This window comes from Anas platyrhynchos, chromosome 4 (genome assembly GCF_047663525.1).
Source record: "Anas platyrhynchos isolate ZD024472 breed Pekin duck chromosome 4, IASCAAS_PekinDuck_T2T, whole genome shotgun sequence".
Classification (NCBI taxonomy): domain Eukaryota; kingdom Metazoa; phylum Chordata; class Aves; order Anseriformes; family Anatidae; genus Anas; species Anas platyrhynchos.
The window spans coordinates 37,141,095-37,155,956 of NC_092590.1; the positions used below are offsets into that span (position 1 = coordinate 37,141,095).

Genomic DNA, 14,862 nt, shown 5'->3' on the forward strand with positions numbered 1-14,862 from the left:
TAGTTCTGGCAGCTGCATAATCTCAGAAGTTTAAGGTGGAATTATCCTGAAGAAGTGCTTAATAGCTAATAAACTCTATTGTCATTCTAAATCAGCTTTTGGAGATACGTATTCTATGGCTCAGAAAAAAGAAAAGTGGGTGTTTTATGATGACAGTAATTTTACTGGAATCTCATATAGCTAAAAGTGTTAAGGCTTCAAGGCTTGCATAATTTTTTTTGGTGATGAGCATTCTCTAGAATACTAAAAAACATTTTATACCATCATGGAAAACAAATGCACACACAGTGAAACCTCTCAACTTTTTTATTGATGCTTATTCGACACTTACATTGATTCATTTCTGCAACTGTTTGTATATGCAATTATTTTGATGATGTTACTCTGTCATTCATATGCCGATAACAAAAGGCAAAAACTTGTCTTAATAATTAAAAGTATCTTGAAAACTGTATTTTAACAAAACTTATAATAGTTTTTTCCATTGTTTTAATTCTTCAATTACAATGTCTACACAATTCTGGCTGTGCTTCAGTAGGCATCTTGTTACGAGTCATCTCCCTGAGCAAATTGTATTATAAATCACTTTTTCCCCCAACTCTCTGGTTTATTATAGAGCCTGTGACTGGGGGTTTGGGTACTGCTACAGGTCCTTTCTCTGATGCACAGAGTAACCATTTCCTTAGGATGTTTTTACTGTTCCAGAAAGTTATAACATGGTCACATAATTCCTCCAAATTCTTTCCTCTCTCTCAATTATCTTTTTATCCACCTGGACCTATTGTTAGAACTAGTTTAGCTTATTTCTATAGACAGATTTGGCTGCTTGTCTTTCATAGGTTCTATGCAAAATGAAGGCTCATGTGTGCTTCCTGATGCCTTTTCTACCTCCCCATTTTCTTTCTGTGCCTTATCTTCTGGCAGAAATGCTCAAGCAAGCTGTTCTTCACTGGTTTTCCAGAGTAGCCCTACCCTTTTCCTGCATTAGGACCTTTTTCACTCCCTCTGCTAGTTTTGAGATGCTGCATTGTCCCCTAGGCCACTTGTTTCTGATTCCTAGTGGAGCACAGGCCACATTGTTGGGGGTAAGCTTAGTGCAATGGGATTGCTTTTTCCACTTGCCAGTGTGCTGTAAATGAGGAATACGTTGAAAAACCTTCCCTTCTGTTGGATCTTGGTAGTCTGCTATTCGTTTGCAATTCCTGGTCTTCATTTAATGACCTAGGAGGCAGAGCCTATGTCTACAATGCAGTCATAGAGGTGTGCAGATGAGCTTTGTGGTTTTAACTGTTTTGGTGATTTCCTTCTCTTAGAGAAACTAAGATGAAATTCTCACTCCTGATTCAATCCCTTTCTGCCACATAAGGGAACTTAAATGGCATAAGAGTCCTTCCATCATTGCAGTGGAGGAGATGGGAGGGACATGGCTGTGGGTAGGGATGCAATATGGTGCCTTGTGCATGGTTCAGTAGAGAAAGGCCAGGTTGGAGGCAGGGGGAGGACTGCCAGAGAGAAGGTGCCTGCATCCCAGAGACAGGGCTGCCAAATCATGCTAACAGACCTTTCAGTCTTTCAGCTGGCCCCAGTCTGGCAGGAAATGTTGATGGCTTAAAGCCATTAACAGCTTAAGTCCTCCTTCCTCGGTGGTGCACTTTGCATTGGGCATCTTTGGAGGAGCAACACGGTATCTCAGACTTAATTTTGGGAACTTAAATGTGCTGTTTCAGGGATTTCAGATATGATGGAGATCATAATGAAAAAAAGAGGCTGAAGTGGCAAGAGTAGTTATTAATGCAGATTTGAAAACAGTAATTTTCTTTTCACAGAATTTTCCAAGGTTTGGTACTAAGAAACAATTTTTCATAATTAACTTGCGTATACAGTGTGTGTTCACATTGTTATGAAGATACATGAAAGCTTGTAGTTTCAGCAGTGGACAGCCTACTTTTGCCAAGGATATACACTACTCCAATAAAAATTGACTTTTACTTGTTTCTAGTTTGGACATATAACAAAAACATGCAAGTATTTCGTTAGGCATTGTGAGCAGTAAAGAGCTGGAGGAAAATGAATTTATAAATGTGATTTAGTTCAAATCCTATTTGCAGCATAGTACTCTCTCTAGCTGAGTCACACTGCACAGTGCTGTGCTCTTTGTGTGGTAGATCTAATTTAAGCTCTCACCCTCCAATTGGAAGCCAAGGTAAACACAAAAAACAAACGGCGTTGGAGATGCCGATGTGTCTGGTTCATGGGGAAAATAGCAAGATGATATGCAAAAGGGTCATAAGCGTAGCTCAGGGCTGAGGAGTGGGCAAGCTGCTGAAGCCATGGACATTTCTTTTCTACTTGCGGATGATTACAGTGATTTATGCCCTTGCTTTGATGAGGGAATAAAGCAGTTGATACAGAAGAACTATTGCTGTACAGAACAAGCTGCTGTCTCCCATGGGCTGGAAAAAAAACTTGACTCTCTTTGCATCCCTCTCTGTCTACAGGGAGGCTGCACCCTAGGCTGCCACCCAGCTCCCAGTTACCACAATGGGGTGTTTTAGAAAGCAAAGGGAAAACACCTTGTAATGTGAAAATTTCTGATTGTCTTCCTCCTGTAACTGAAGATACTCATCTCTGTAGTAGAAAACTGGAAATCAGAAAGATTTTTCCATGTTTCCTGCAACACATTTTTGCTCAATCTCTGATTAGTCTACTGATCTTTGGTGTATTTTTTTTTCCAGTTATATTCTTTCTCATTTTTTTTTTTATGTTCTTTCTTTTGTTTACTGTGCCAAAGTGTTGCAGGTTTGTTTTGATCAGATATCTTCAACTTCCCAGCATGCTAACTATTTTTTCTTTACAAAAAATAATATTTTGATGTGTGGCAGCATGCCATGCTTTAAGCACCTTTTACAAAAATACGTGTAATTCAGTGCTACAAACTACACCTTTTTATGAATGCTCAACCAAATTAATGTAGCAGTTTTATTGTTTACCTCCTCCTTTTGTTTGTTGAAAAATTGTAGAGTTCTCCATGCTCTTATCCTCTAATAGTCTTTAGAGAATTATTCATCAAGTCAGCAAATAATTTACCTAATTGCGTTCTTTTCTCGATTTTTGTTTTGATTTCATAAGAAGCATCTGCAACCTGTAATTTCTGCGAAGCTGAAGTTGCCAAATACCAAATTAATTCATCCTACTCATTTCTAGAAAGTGTGCCTGTGCACTGCAGACAGACACATCCCTTCAGCAGGCAGGACTCTAAAACTTTTTTGGGAATCATAGTTTGTTTGTTGTGTGGTTGTTGTTTTTTTTAAGCTCCAGTGCCATATGCTAGACTTAATTATTGGAAGAGATTCAGAGTGAGCAACTGCACTATGAAGGTATGCTGGCCCATTTTTGGTTTATGCTCTTTTCAAGATTCTGTAATTAATTTTCAGTTAATTATGGACCAGAATGACTTCATGAGTTGTGAAGTTTCTTCCAGCATACGCTGTGATCAGATTTGTCGAGTCTCTCACTTCCGCACGAGACATTTTTGTTCGACTCCCACCTCACGCTGCCATTCCTGGCTCATGCCCATCCCCACAGCAGCCCGGGGGGGTCATGCTCAGCCCCCGTAGCCCCACACAGGTGCCCAGCACAGCCTCTCGCACACCACCAGCTGTGCCCAGCAAGGCAGCAGCCTCCCGGTTTCACTCTTGCTGCACACCACGCTCTGTGCTGAAAAGCTGGAGAAGGGAAACATTTTGTGTGGTGTGGCTTGAGAGGACCCCATCCCACCACTGCACTGACCCTTTTATTGGCAGGTTTGTCCTTGCCCCCCTGGTGTGACCTAGTGACCGAGCAGCCCCCCTGCTGCTGCTGTGTGAGCGCTGAAGGTCCCTCTTCTGCTATGTGATGCGTTATATATGCTTACAGGACAGAAAGGTCAACAGCTTTTTGGTGTAGGACCAGGATCCCTTCCTGCCTCAGCTCCCATATAAAGCAGTTCTGAGACCTAGCAGCTCTGCTCCCCCACAACAGTAAGCAGAGAGCTTGCTGAAGTACCCTTCAGATATTGAAGGGAAATAAAGTAGATTTCACCTTGCAAATTACATAGTTCATCGCTCTGTCTGCAGAGACTGCCTGTGAAATCTGAATCTTGGTTTTGCATATATTTACATATGTAAGACACTTCATGCACAAGATGCTGTGTGTGATTTGTAGTCTTTGCTTGCACATCTCCTTATTTTTTATACATTAAAATATTTCAATAATCTGAAAAATAGATTAAATGAGAGAATCAGTAATAAGATACAGTATTTCACCTTTTTGCCCAGCTTTCCATTTTCTGTTTAATAACTTATACTAGTAGAGATTTGAAACTATGATATTATTTTCAGTTACTGCAGCTTATGTGTTTATATTATATTTTTTTAATATCTTTTTGAGAGAAAGAAAGCAAGTGGGAGAAAAGGAAGAGAAAAAAATACAAGTATAGGAAAAACTGAAAACTAAGAAGAACTTAAATACAGCACCTCCTGGTCTACCAACTTACTGCTGAACAAGGTTTCATAAATTTGAAAGGAAAAAAAAATCCTCTGTGTAAGAAACCATAAAGCAATTTTGAGTACATGTATGGTTAATTTTTATTTTTCATTTAAAATTTAACTGTGAAGCATTTTGAAATGCCAATTAACTTCAACTGCATTTTTATTTGCGTTTATTATGGAGCATTTTCCTCTTACGGAACCAAGGAATCAAGTCTTTTTCTTTTTTTTTTTTAACTTGAAAATTCAGCTGGATTCGTATTCTTCTGAGAGACTTTTACCAATATACTTCAGTTTAATGAAGTTTTTTATGGCTTTGTAAAACAAACCTTATGTTGTCAATTTTTCTTGGATTTTAGCTGGACTAACCTAGTAGTGGTACCTACCATTGATTCGGCTGTCACTAGTATTGTTTCAAAGAGCGTTCTTACTTTTCTAGATGCTATAGCTTAAGAAAACATTTGTGTTAGATAGAAATCCCTCAAATTATGAGATTGTGTTAAAATCTGTACTTTCTTCCAGCAGAGAAAGTGCCACTGATTTTCTTGCTCTTGCTTGCAGTGTACGGTGTATTGAGCCCAAGTCAATAATAGAACTGTAAGAGGTTGTAGCCTGCAACCATGCTGCCTTGTGGTGTGATTTCTTTAGGTCTCATAAATTTTGCCTGTACTCTAAGATGATTCAAAGGGGAATATCCATGCTGCTGCACAGAGTCCATGTTGGTGACTTCAGAAGAGTTCTTCCTGAGTGAGGGCCAGCTGTGTTTAAGGCAGTGCTGTGTTGCTGCACCACCTCCCCACCCTGCATTTGGTGAAGATACTAAAAAAAAAAAAAAGCAATCTTCCTCTTTAGGATCTTGAAAGAAACTAATTTGTTCAGCAATGATTTTTTTTCCTACTTCTGCGTCTGTTTTCATCCATGTTACAAGATACTGCCCTTGTCCTGCTCCTGAACCCACTAAAGTTTCATCTGAACCATCCTCAAGGATAGTGGAGGTAACTATCTGAACAGTCACTTGAACCAACAATTAAGAAACTCTTTGAGAATGATGAAAAAATGCAGAATTTTGAAGAGGGTTGGTAATCTCTCAGGCATTGATTAAAAAACAGTATTGAAAGACTGTTCTTGTACTTTGCATTTTGCTGACGATTTTGTTTCATACATGATGTCAGCTCAAGAAGGAGCACTGCAGCAGTCCAAAAGCACACAAGTCACATGCAGCAATCTGTAATCAAACTCATAATCAGGTTCCTGTTCTCAGTCCCTCTTTGTTTTTTCAAGTTTTGCTAGTTTCAGCTCTGCCTTTTGACTCGCATCCAGCTGCCAGCCCCGTTTGTCTTTCCTCCAGGAACAGCCTTTCAGGCTTTTGGCAAAGGCCTGCTGAACTCCAGACTTCCCTGTTTCATCTGCTGGATGCTCCATCGTACCATTCATGGCATAACACCCTCGGCTGCCAGCTTTGCAAAGGAGTTGCAACTTTTCAAGTCTCCTGCTGGGAGTACGTGCCCCAGCCTGCCTGGCGTCACGTGGCGGCACTGTGCATGCAGGCTCTCTGAGGTTTTGTCTGATTTCAGCCCTATACATCTCTCATTGCACGGGCTCAAAAGGTGCTCTGTCCTGAGCTGGCCATGTTGTGCACTTGGGATTTTGCTTTGGTTAGAACCAAAAGGCTAAGAGAGGCGATCAGAGCCTTCACAGAAGAAGATTTAGGTCCTCCCAGGAAAGGTGAAAAAAAATTATCTCCAACCTTTGTGCCATCGTTATGCGATGCAACTGAAGCAAAGCAGTAGATCCTGCTTGGGTGCTGTCTGCCAGGTGTTGGCTGACTGTCTTCTGTGGATTCAGGCTGCAGTGCCCATGAGCTCTCAAACTTTTCTGTTACTAGGGCTTCACCTCTAGGATGCTCTCAGGATAGAGGACAGCTCTGTCTTCTTGACGCCCTGGGACCAAAGATGACTCCCCTTTTTACCCCTGTGTCCTGGTACAGCACTTCTCTGCCTTGTAGGGAATTTAAATTTAACAACCTCTTCTCCTACCGATCCTGAAATGAATTGTTTAACTTTGTCACTCACAAAGATGCATAAAAGCAAGCAAGCAAGCCCATTACACCTCTGTTTATTCTTTCATCTCCTTATGCTGGAGCAGACCAGAATCCCCTTTGCTGTTTCCAAAATTCTCTTTGCACAGCTCTCAATGTTTTGTTTTTTCCTGAATCACCAAATTATTGCATTTCCTTCCTCAGTGTTGTGAGTCCATTTCCTTTTCACTCTTCCCCACAGTAAAACAGTAGTCCCTGCTATGAAAGTATGCCTGTGTCTACCGTTCCTCTTTCCAGAGCTGCTGGTTATCACCAGAGCCCTTCTGAAACCTCACCCTGTAGTCTGTGATGGTGTGTTTCCATTTCTCACTTCCCCTTCACTGCAGAAAGCTGTAGAGGCAAGAGGAACTTGTCCTTTTAGCTTCAGCTGAGCCATTGCTTCAGAAAGTTTCCACCTGAGTAAAAAGATGTGAAGGTTTGACTGGCCATTTCCGACACTACCTTGGGCAAATTACAGTAGGCTAACTGTGCCGAGCAGCAGTTTTTGTTAAAACCCTCAATAGGCACACTGTGGGCCAATTTGGAAGAGCCTAACGTAAAGCAATGAGGGTGATCAGCAGTCTTAAAACCTTGGCTGGTGGAGACAGATTGAGTTAGCTGGCATTGCTTAGTCCAAAAACAAAGACTGAAGGGAAGGTTGAAAAGAAGGAAGATACAGGTGTCTTCAGAAACATGAAGTGTTGCAGAAGAGGAGGAGGAGATGATCTGCTTTCTGTGTCTGTGAAAGGCAGGGCAAGAAGTAATGAGCAGCAAGGAAGATTGAAGTGAGGAAATGGAAAAGTAGAATAGTTAGTCTGGGAAAGATGTGAGCTCTGTCACTGGGCGTCTCAAAGATCAGTTCAGACAAACATTTGTCAGAAGTGATGAGGCTGCAGCTGGTCCTGGTCTGAGAAAGAGGATGGATCGTACAGCTGTCCTAGGTCTCTTCCAGACTATGATTAATGTTAGGTAAGCGGACATAAGTTAGCTAATTTGTGTGCAAATCAAAGAAATATGAAAATGTTACTTCCATGTGACAAAAAGACATTTGAGATTCTCTGTCCTCTGTGCGACAGCATGTTTTGAAGAAGCAATGATGCTAAAACTCTGCAAATCGTGCGCTCTTTCTTCTGACGTTGTGTTGCTTTTTTGATTGTCTGCTACTTTGGCACTTCACAAGTTTCAACTTGACTCTAGAGCTGTGGTTTACTCCAGTAACTCACAGGGAAAATTATTCAATCACAGATTGTGCCTTAGCACGTGAATTTGTTGTTCTTTCTCCTTGTTCTCACATATGTAGTTTGCTTCAGAATTACCTTAGTAACTTGTATTTTGTTTTGAATCCTGTTTCCTTCTTTTTTTCCACCAATTCCCAAGTACATGGCTTTCCATTTTTAGTACCTGTGTTTTGCTAAACTAAGTGTGAGAAGTAGCAAGGATATCTGGCTCAAAAAGCAGACTTTGGAGTTAAATGTTAGCAGAAAGAACAATCCACGGTGGGTTTTGAAGGAAATTTAGAGCAAACATAAGCCTTAGAAGTACACAAGAGGCAAGAAGGTGGTGTGGTGGTGTTTAACGAACAGGAAAACAAAGTGAAGCCACCAGTCAGCATGTTTGAGAGCCACCCAGTACCACACAGCTTCCTGCAAATCGACGTGGGTGATTTATGTGCACTGGGTGTAAACTCGGGTAGCTCTTCTCCCCCTTCCTCCAGTGCTCTAATGTTTGAGTAATGGAAATCTTCTTCCCTGCATAACATCCCTGCAGAAGGAGCAAGAGAAGGAAGACATGGTGAAACATGAGCTTACAAGACCAGTCCATCCCCTGTGAGGAGATTGGTCAGTAAGAAGCAGAGGAGATACCAATGTGGGATGATTCTCATGCCTCAAAGCCATGCGGTTGTCATCCTGGAAAGAAAGCAAGCTGAGGAAACTTGTATGTAACTTCTGGGTCTGCAGGTGGCCCAAGCACATTCAGGCATGTCATTTACATATCTCCTCAGAGAGGCATGTGTCAGTTTTAGTCATTATTGGCATTTCTTACACAACTACTTCAGCTTTGGGAGAATTTAGAAATGTGCCACACTGTCAGTTGTGAAGACATACTCGGGTCGTATGATTCAAATCATGCTTATGGGTAATTTTGCAGAGTTGCATTTTCCCTGGAAAGGTTCTTAATATCACAGGGTAGTACATACAGGATGTTTTAGAAAAGTTCAGGGTGATTTAGTAAAGCAGTTGATTAACATGGTTATATTCTTTTTTTTTAATGACTAATCATAAACTGATGAAAAATGTGGTTGATACAACTGCAGAAGACAAACATCCAGCTTATGTTTCACAGATAGGACTGCTGTTCTGGTAAGCAGGACAGAGGATTTCTGGAAGATGAAGGACAGACCAGCAGCAGTAGGATCTATAAGAAATAAGGTCATTTGAGAGAAATCATTTGAGACTTGATGAAAACAGAGGATATGGAAATCACGCAGGTGAGGAAATGTGTCTCAAAAAGTTTTGCTGCTTGGAAAAAATACCAGTGCATACTGAATTAACAAAAAAGACCACAAAGGGAAGTGCAGCACTTACGAAGTGGAGCTCTAGTAGCAGTAGTGAAGGAACGAAAATGAAGTATTTAAAGCATGGCGCACTCTTTAGCATGAAGTGGAAGCATGAGCACTTGAGATTCAGAATGAGAGGTGCTGTGAAAGTGTTTGCTTATTGATGATTTTGAGAAACTCTGAACGTGTTGTTGAGTAGCCGTGTCTCCAGCGTAGGTACAAAGAGGGTATTTGACACTCAGTAAATGTCTATCGGACTGTATCAGGACCAATCGGGATGGCGTAGTGTTATGATCAGAGTGAAGGGCACATAAATCACAGAACAGGCTTGGTATTGGGTATCAACCCAAATAAAATCAGGAGAGAAGACTTGGATGAGGAACGCCTGCAGAAGGTTGGATGAGAATGGGTATCTTGGGAGGGAGGTTGTCACTTGGCACAAGGCAGAAACCAGTGATCATAGCCAAGAGCATTCAGTCTGGTACATTGGAAGATTTCAAAATCTGTTCTCCAAAGTTTCCCGAACTTTGTTTTTAACCAAATTATTACCAACGCCAACAGCTCAAGCTGCTATTGTGCTGTTGCTGCAGGTGTTTTGGAATTGTAGGTGAAAAGTGCTGGAATTGTATGTGACCTATACTTTGCATTCTTTGTTGGTATTTTACTGCTAGTCTTTAAATCTATTTGATGAATAGTTGAAACTAGCAATGCATTTAGTAGACAACAGCTCAAAAATCATAGAATTTGCCATCCATTTGATGAATGAATAAATAATCAGTAAAATATGAGTTATGGGAGCATCTGAAAAGGACTGATTAAGATTGGCTTTCATCAAAATTATAATTTTATTTTGTAAGCTTTTTATAAGGCTTTGTTTATCAGATGATTTAAATATTTAGTAAATACATTTCTTTTGAAATTAATGAAGAAGCACAAAAGGGAGTTTTATGTACCAAAAATGTTAGCTGTGAGGCTGTATTATGTCAGTTTGGGATTTTATATGAAATATATGTGGGGGAAATTTTCATACTTTAGACATTTCTCATTAAAAATCTTTATCAAAAACAGCTTGATTTGATTTTAACAGGAAACCACTAATTGGCATTTGGTAAAAGTTGTTCCCACACGGGGAGGAGTACCCCTATGAAACTGTTATTTTTCAATTAATTATCACTTTGAGGATTGCTGAGAAACAAGCAAATGTGTTAGACATTTTCCCTGACAACCTAAATATTCCTGTAAAATGCACTTTGGAACTCAGCTTTCTTTTGTCACTTTTGTCCGTTATCTCTTCATAAATGCATAGCCCGAAGCTCAGCGTAGCTTAAAAACGGATTAATTCCTCCTGTCTTCTCTTCCTAAACCTTCCCCAGTGCCTTCTCTTCTTGATTGCTGGGGACAACATCACTGTCTCATCAGACAAGTACATAACCTGAGCTTCGTCGCTGGGTCAGACCTCAAAATATGCAAGATTTTATCTGGACTTTCACTTTAATTTTTTCCGAGAGGCAGCTATGATAGCTTCTGCGCTGTCTTTGCAAGGCTGCTCCTTTTATCAGTGCTCCAAAGACCATCCCTGCGAGCAGATCTCTGTGGCTGTGGATCCACAGTCCTGAATCCTGCACGCAGTGAGCCAATGAAAGGAATTTGTCTGTTCCATAAAATGTGTTCAAGTGCTGTTATGAAGTGCCACCTCCCTGTAGGTTTTTGTACTTCACTGCTCGATTTCTCCAGCCATAACTATAATAAGGAGGGAATGTAGAATTATCATCAAATTTTGTGAAGAATTCTCATTAAGTGGGTGCATAATTATTTGAAATAACATTATCCGAAAGTAGCTGTGAATAGTTTACTATTATACTTGGAAGGGTGTCTGAAATAGGGTCCTGTTGAGGGTTAGTTCTGGGTGTGCAATTTCACTAATTACTTGGATAACAAAATCCAGAGTAAATATGTAACTACAGATTTGGAAGTTCTCCTCTGTGAACAGAATCAGAATTCAGAAGTACTTTTGGTGCTGGTCTCTGAAATCAACACGGTGGCATTTTCAGTGAAGTGCAGAGGGTTACACTGAGATTTCGGGCATGCTGGTATGAAATAACAAAAAGCAGCTGTTTTGGGAACTGCTGAGAAGAGCGAACTGTGGTTGCATAACATTAAATGAGTCAATAATGTAAAATAGGCAAATCTGATACAAAGGTATTATTCCCTTCTCATCAGAGATGGCAAGCGTGGGCCTGCTGACTGTGGTTTCAGTACTGCTGGTCAGGGTGGTGGGGCTGGGACAACCTCGTGAATCGGTCACTTCCCTTCCTGTGCCAGTTGGTAGGATTGCTGGTACCTGTGTCCTTCCCGATGGGTATGGCTCATCTCGTTTTAAGATCTCCAGTGTGGAAGTCTCTGTTGTTTCCCTTGATAATCTTTGCCCGTTTTTCACAGACCTTTACATTTTAACTCCACACAAGACCACCCAAAAACCAAACCCTACGTCTGAGAGCATTGTCCAAAGGCTTCTTGAACTCTGTCAGGCTCAGTGCCATGACCACTGCCCCGGGCAGCCTGTCCCAGTGCCCAACCACCCTCTGGGTGCAGAACCTTTCCCTAACCCCCAGCCTGACCCTCCCCTGTCCCAGCTCCATGCCGTTCCCTCGGGTCCTGTCGCTGTCCCCAGAGAGCAGAGCTCAGCGCCTGCCCCTCCACTCCCCTGTGAGGGAGCTGCAGGCCGCCATGAGGCCTCCCCTCGGCCTGCTCTGCTTGGGGCTGAGCAAACCAGTCGACCTCAGCCACTTTTCCCCTCTAAACTCTTCGTCAGCTTCCTAGCTCTCTTTTGGACACTCTCTAATAGTTTTGTGTCCCCCTTATATTGTGGCACCCAAAACTGCAGACAGTGCTCAAGGTAAGGCCACACCAGTGTAGAACAGAGCAGGGCAATCCCTCCCCTAAACCAGCTAGCCACATCGTGCTCGATGCATCCCATGGTAACGCTGGCCCTTTTGGCTGCCAGGGCACACTGTTGACTCGCGTTCAACTTGTTGTTGCCCAAAATGCTTGGATCCCTTTCTGCAGGGCTGCTCTCCAGCCTCTCATCCCCCAATTTATATTTATGTCCAGGACTGCACCATCACAGGCAGGTTGCAGCACCCAGCACTTAGCTCCTGATCCATCTCATGCAGTTGGTGATTGCCCAGCTCTCTTGTCTGTCAAGGTCTCTCTGCAAGGCTTCTCCATCCTCGAGGGAGTCAACAGCTTCTCCTAACTCAGTATCATCTATAGAGTTGCTTAGTATGCATTTGAGTCCTGCATTAAGATCAGTTATGAAGAACTGACCCCAAAATGGTGCCCTGTGGAACCGCACTACTGACTGGCCACCAGCCTGTTGTAACCCCATTTGAGCTCCACCCATCAGCCAGTTGTTCACGAAATTTCATGTGTTGTGTCTGGAGAAAGGCGTATACAGACTAGAGACAGCACAAGGAACACAGATAATTAGAAGCTTAGGGAAAAAAATATATTTGTAAGGAAGAGTTGAAGAAACACAATTTAAGTTAGTGTAGAAGAGAGAAACATATTCAGACTTCCAATTCAAAAAGTGGTATAAAGGATGGGACAGGAAAGGTAATTTGTTTTTTACGGCCACTGGGGGGATGATGAAGAGAAACCAACTTCAGTACAGAAAAAATGATTTGGAATAAGAGATGTTGGGGAAAAACTGAGTAGTTAAATGTTGGAGAAAGATGGGGGATGTTGTGAGGTTGCCTTTGTTGGAGATTAATAACGTAGTGGGCTGGGCAGAGTATAGTTGATGATCCTACTCAAAGCAAGAGGATAAACTGCTTCACATGCATCGTCTCTGTGCTCTGCAACGTGGGGCAGCATTACACTGTGCTGGATATTGGGATCTGTTCCAAACGAGGCAAGATGCAAACATTTCTGAAACTGACATATGAGCAAGCAAAGTAAGAAGCAGTAAATATTTATTTAGTTACAGAGAGTTTTATTAGCAGTTTAAATCAAAGAATTTAAATACATTTAAATGAACACAATGAAAAAAAAATGTACAATTATGCAGATTAAAATGTACTTTCAGAGCTTTTCCTTATCCCTATACTTTACCTCTCTTGGGTATACTGAGTGTGAACCAAGAACAAGAGTGGCTGGCATTTATAGATGTGCTTGGATGTTTTTGTCTGTCCAAAGGCAAATAAAATGTGACATAGCCATAGATCAGTCTTCATGCACGTTTATTCCTTGTCTTTAAGCTGTCCAATCCTGTCAGATTAAAGTGTTACTTATTAATTAGTAAGCAGCTGTGAATGGTGTTGGCAATGCCAAACTCTGTCATTATTTCCGTTCTGCCTACCGTTTCATTCTGCTGAATTCAGTCACTGGCTCTCATCTTATTCTCCACTAAAAGCACGCTTCTGCTGGTAGAGGATAAGGCAGATATTTGGATTTTTTCATAGCTTTGTTACTTAAATTAAAAATTCTACCTGTATACTGATTCCTCAGGCTCACAGCAAGTGATACAGTTTTCTATCACTTTGTATCTCCTCGGGGACAGAGCTGTCAGAAACTGCTTCTAAAATTTATTTTGCTCTGTAAAGGTGGGACCTTTATCTTCTTTCTCACCAGCTGCAGCCTTCCTTTCTTTGTATATTTAGATAAACTGCGTGGTCCAATTCAGTGTATCTCAAATGCTGTTGCAGAAACCACCCTTGAAGGGCTACTGCTTTGCAAGTGCAATGTCCGTTTGATACTGTCATACATGACAAATCTAAGTAATTTTGTGCTCTTCCTTTCAGTCCCTGTACAACTTGTCCCCTGCCACTGTTGTTTTCTATTTGCTTTCTCCCCTTGGTCTGCCCAGTCAAACTGGTGACTCATCCTCTTGGGCATGCGAGTCTCCAAGATTTGTACCCAGGTACAAATCCTCTTACACGCAAGACAACACTCAGCTTCACATTTAGAGGTTCTTCATCAACCGCAGCTCTACTAAAAAGCAATAGTTTGCTTTCCAAAGTGGGTAATCAGTTTAAGGAAGCTTTAAGATCCTGTCCTTGTTGTTCCCTTCTTTGTTTCTTGAAGAATAAAATGTGCATGCCTGAATGCACTTTTTGTAGGACTAATACTTGTACGATCTTGTTTGGATTATTGCTTTTCACTTTATTCCATGTGTGTGTATATATAAAATGTCTATATTATTATCTAGAATTTGCTCAACTAAATCTCATACCCATTGTGCTAGACACTTAAGTGAAAAATATGTCTGTACCAAGATAGCTCAAAATTTTCATATATGTCAAGATACAGCAGACTGGGGGAAGGGACACACTATTTGTGGTAGCAGTAAAATAGCTAATGAGAACAGATGTCAGCTCACTGAAGCAAGTGAGGCAAAGGCACCAGGCAAACACGATGGAAAGTTTCAAAGGAGGAAAAAGTGGCATTTTGTTGGCGCATTTATCTGTGCAAAGGTGGAAGCAAGCGATAAAGTGCGTATGCTTGGTGAGGGCTCAGGAAAGTCTTCCCAAAAGCTGTTGCGGCTGCATCAAGGGAGACTCAGCAGCTTGATCCTTTGGTGGCTGGTACAGAGCAGTGCCCAAGGTTGTGTTTGGAGGGGAGAAGCAGGTGGCAGCGGAGGGGTGTGCAGGAAAGCTCCAAGATGTTTGGTGTGAGGGCAGCGGGACAAAGGAGGATGGGTT

The 14,862-nt window shown here is 41.5% G+C and overlaps 1 protein-coding gene across 6 annotated transcripts in view; it reads left to right on the forward strand.

Annotated features, from left to right (window-relative positions):
- The window catches only part of NR3C2 (nuclear receptor subfamily 3 group C member 2), a 202,529-nt gene that overhangs the window by 146,436 nt on the left and 41,231 nt on the right, over window positions 1–14,862 (forward strand). The gene's annotated exons all lie outside the window — the stretch shown is intronic.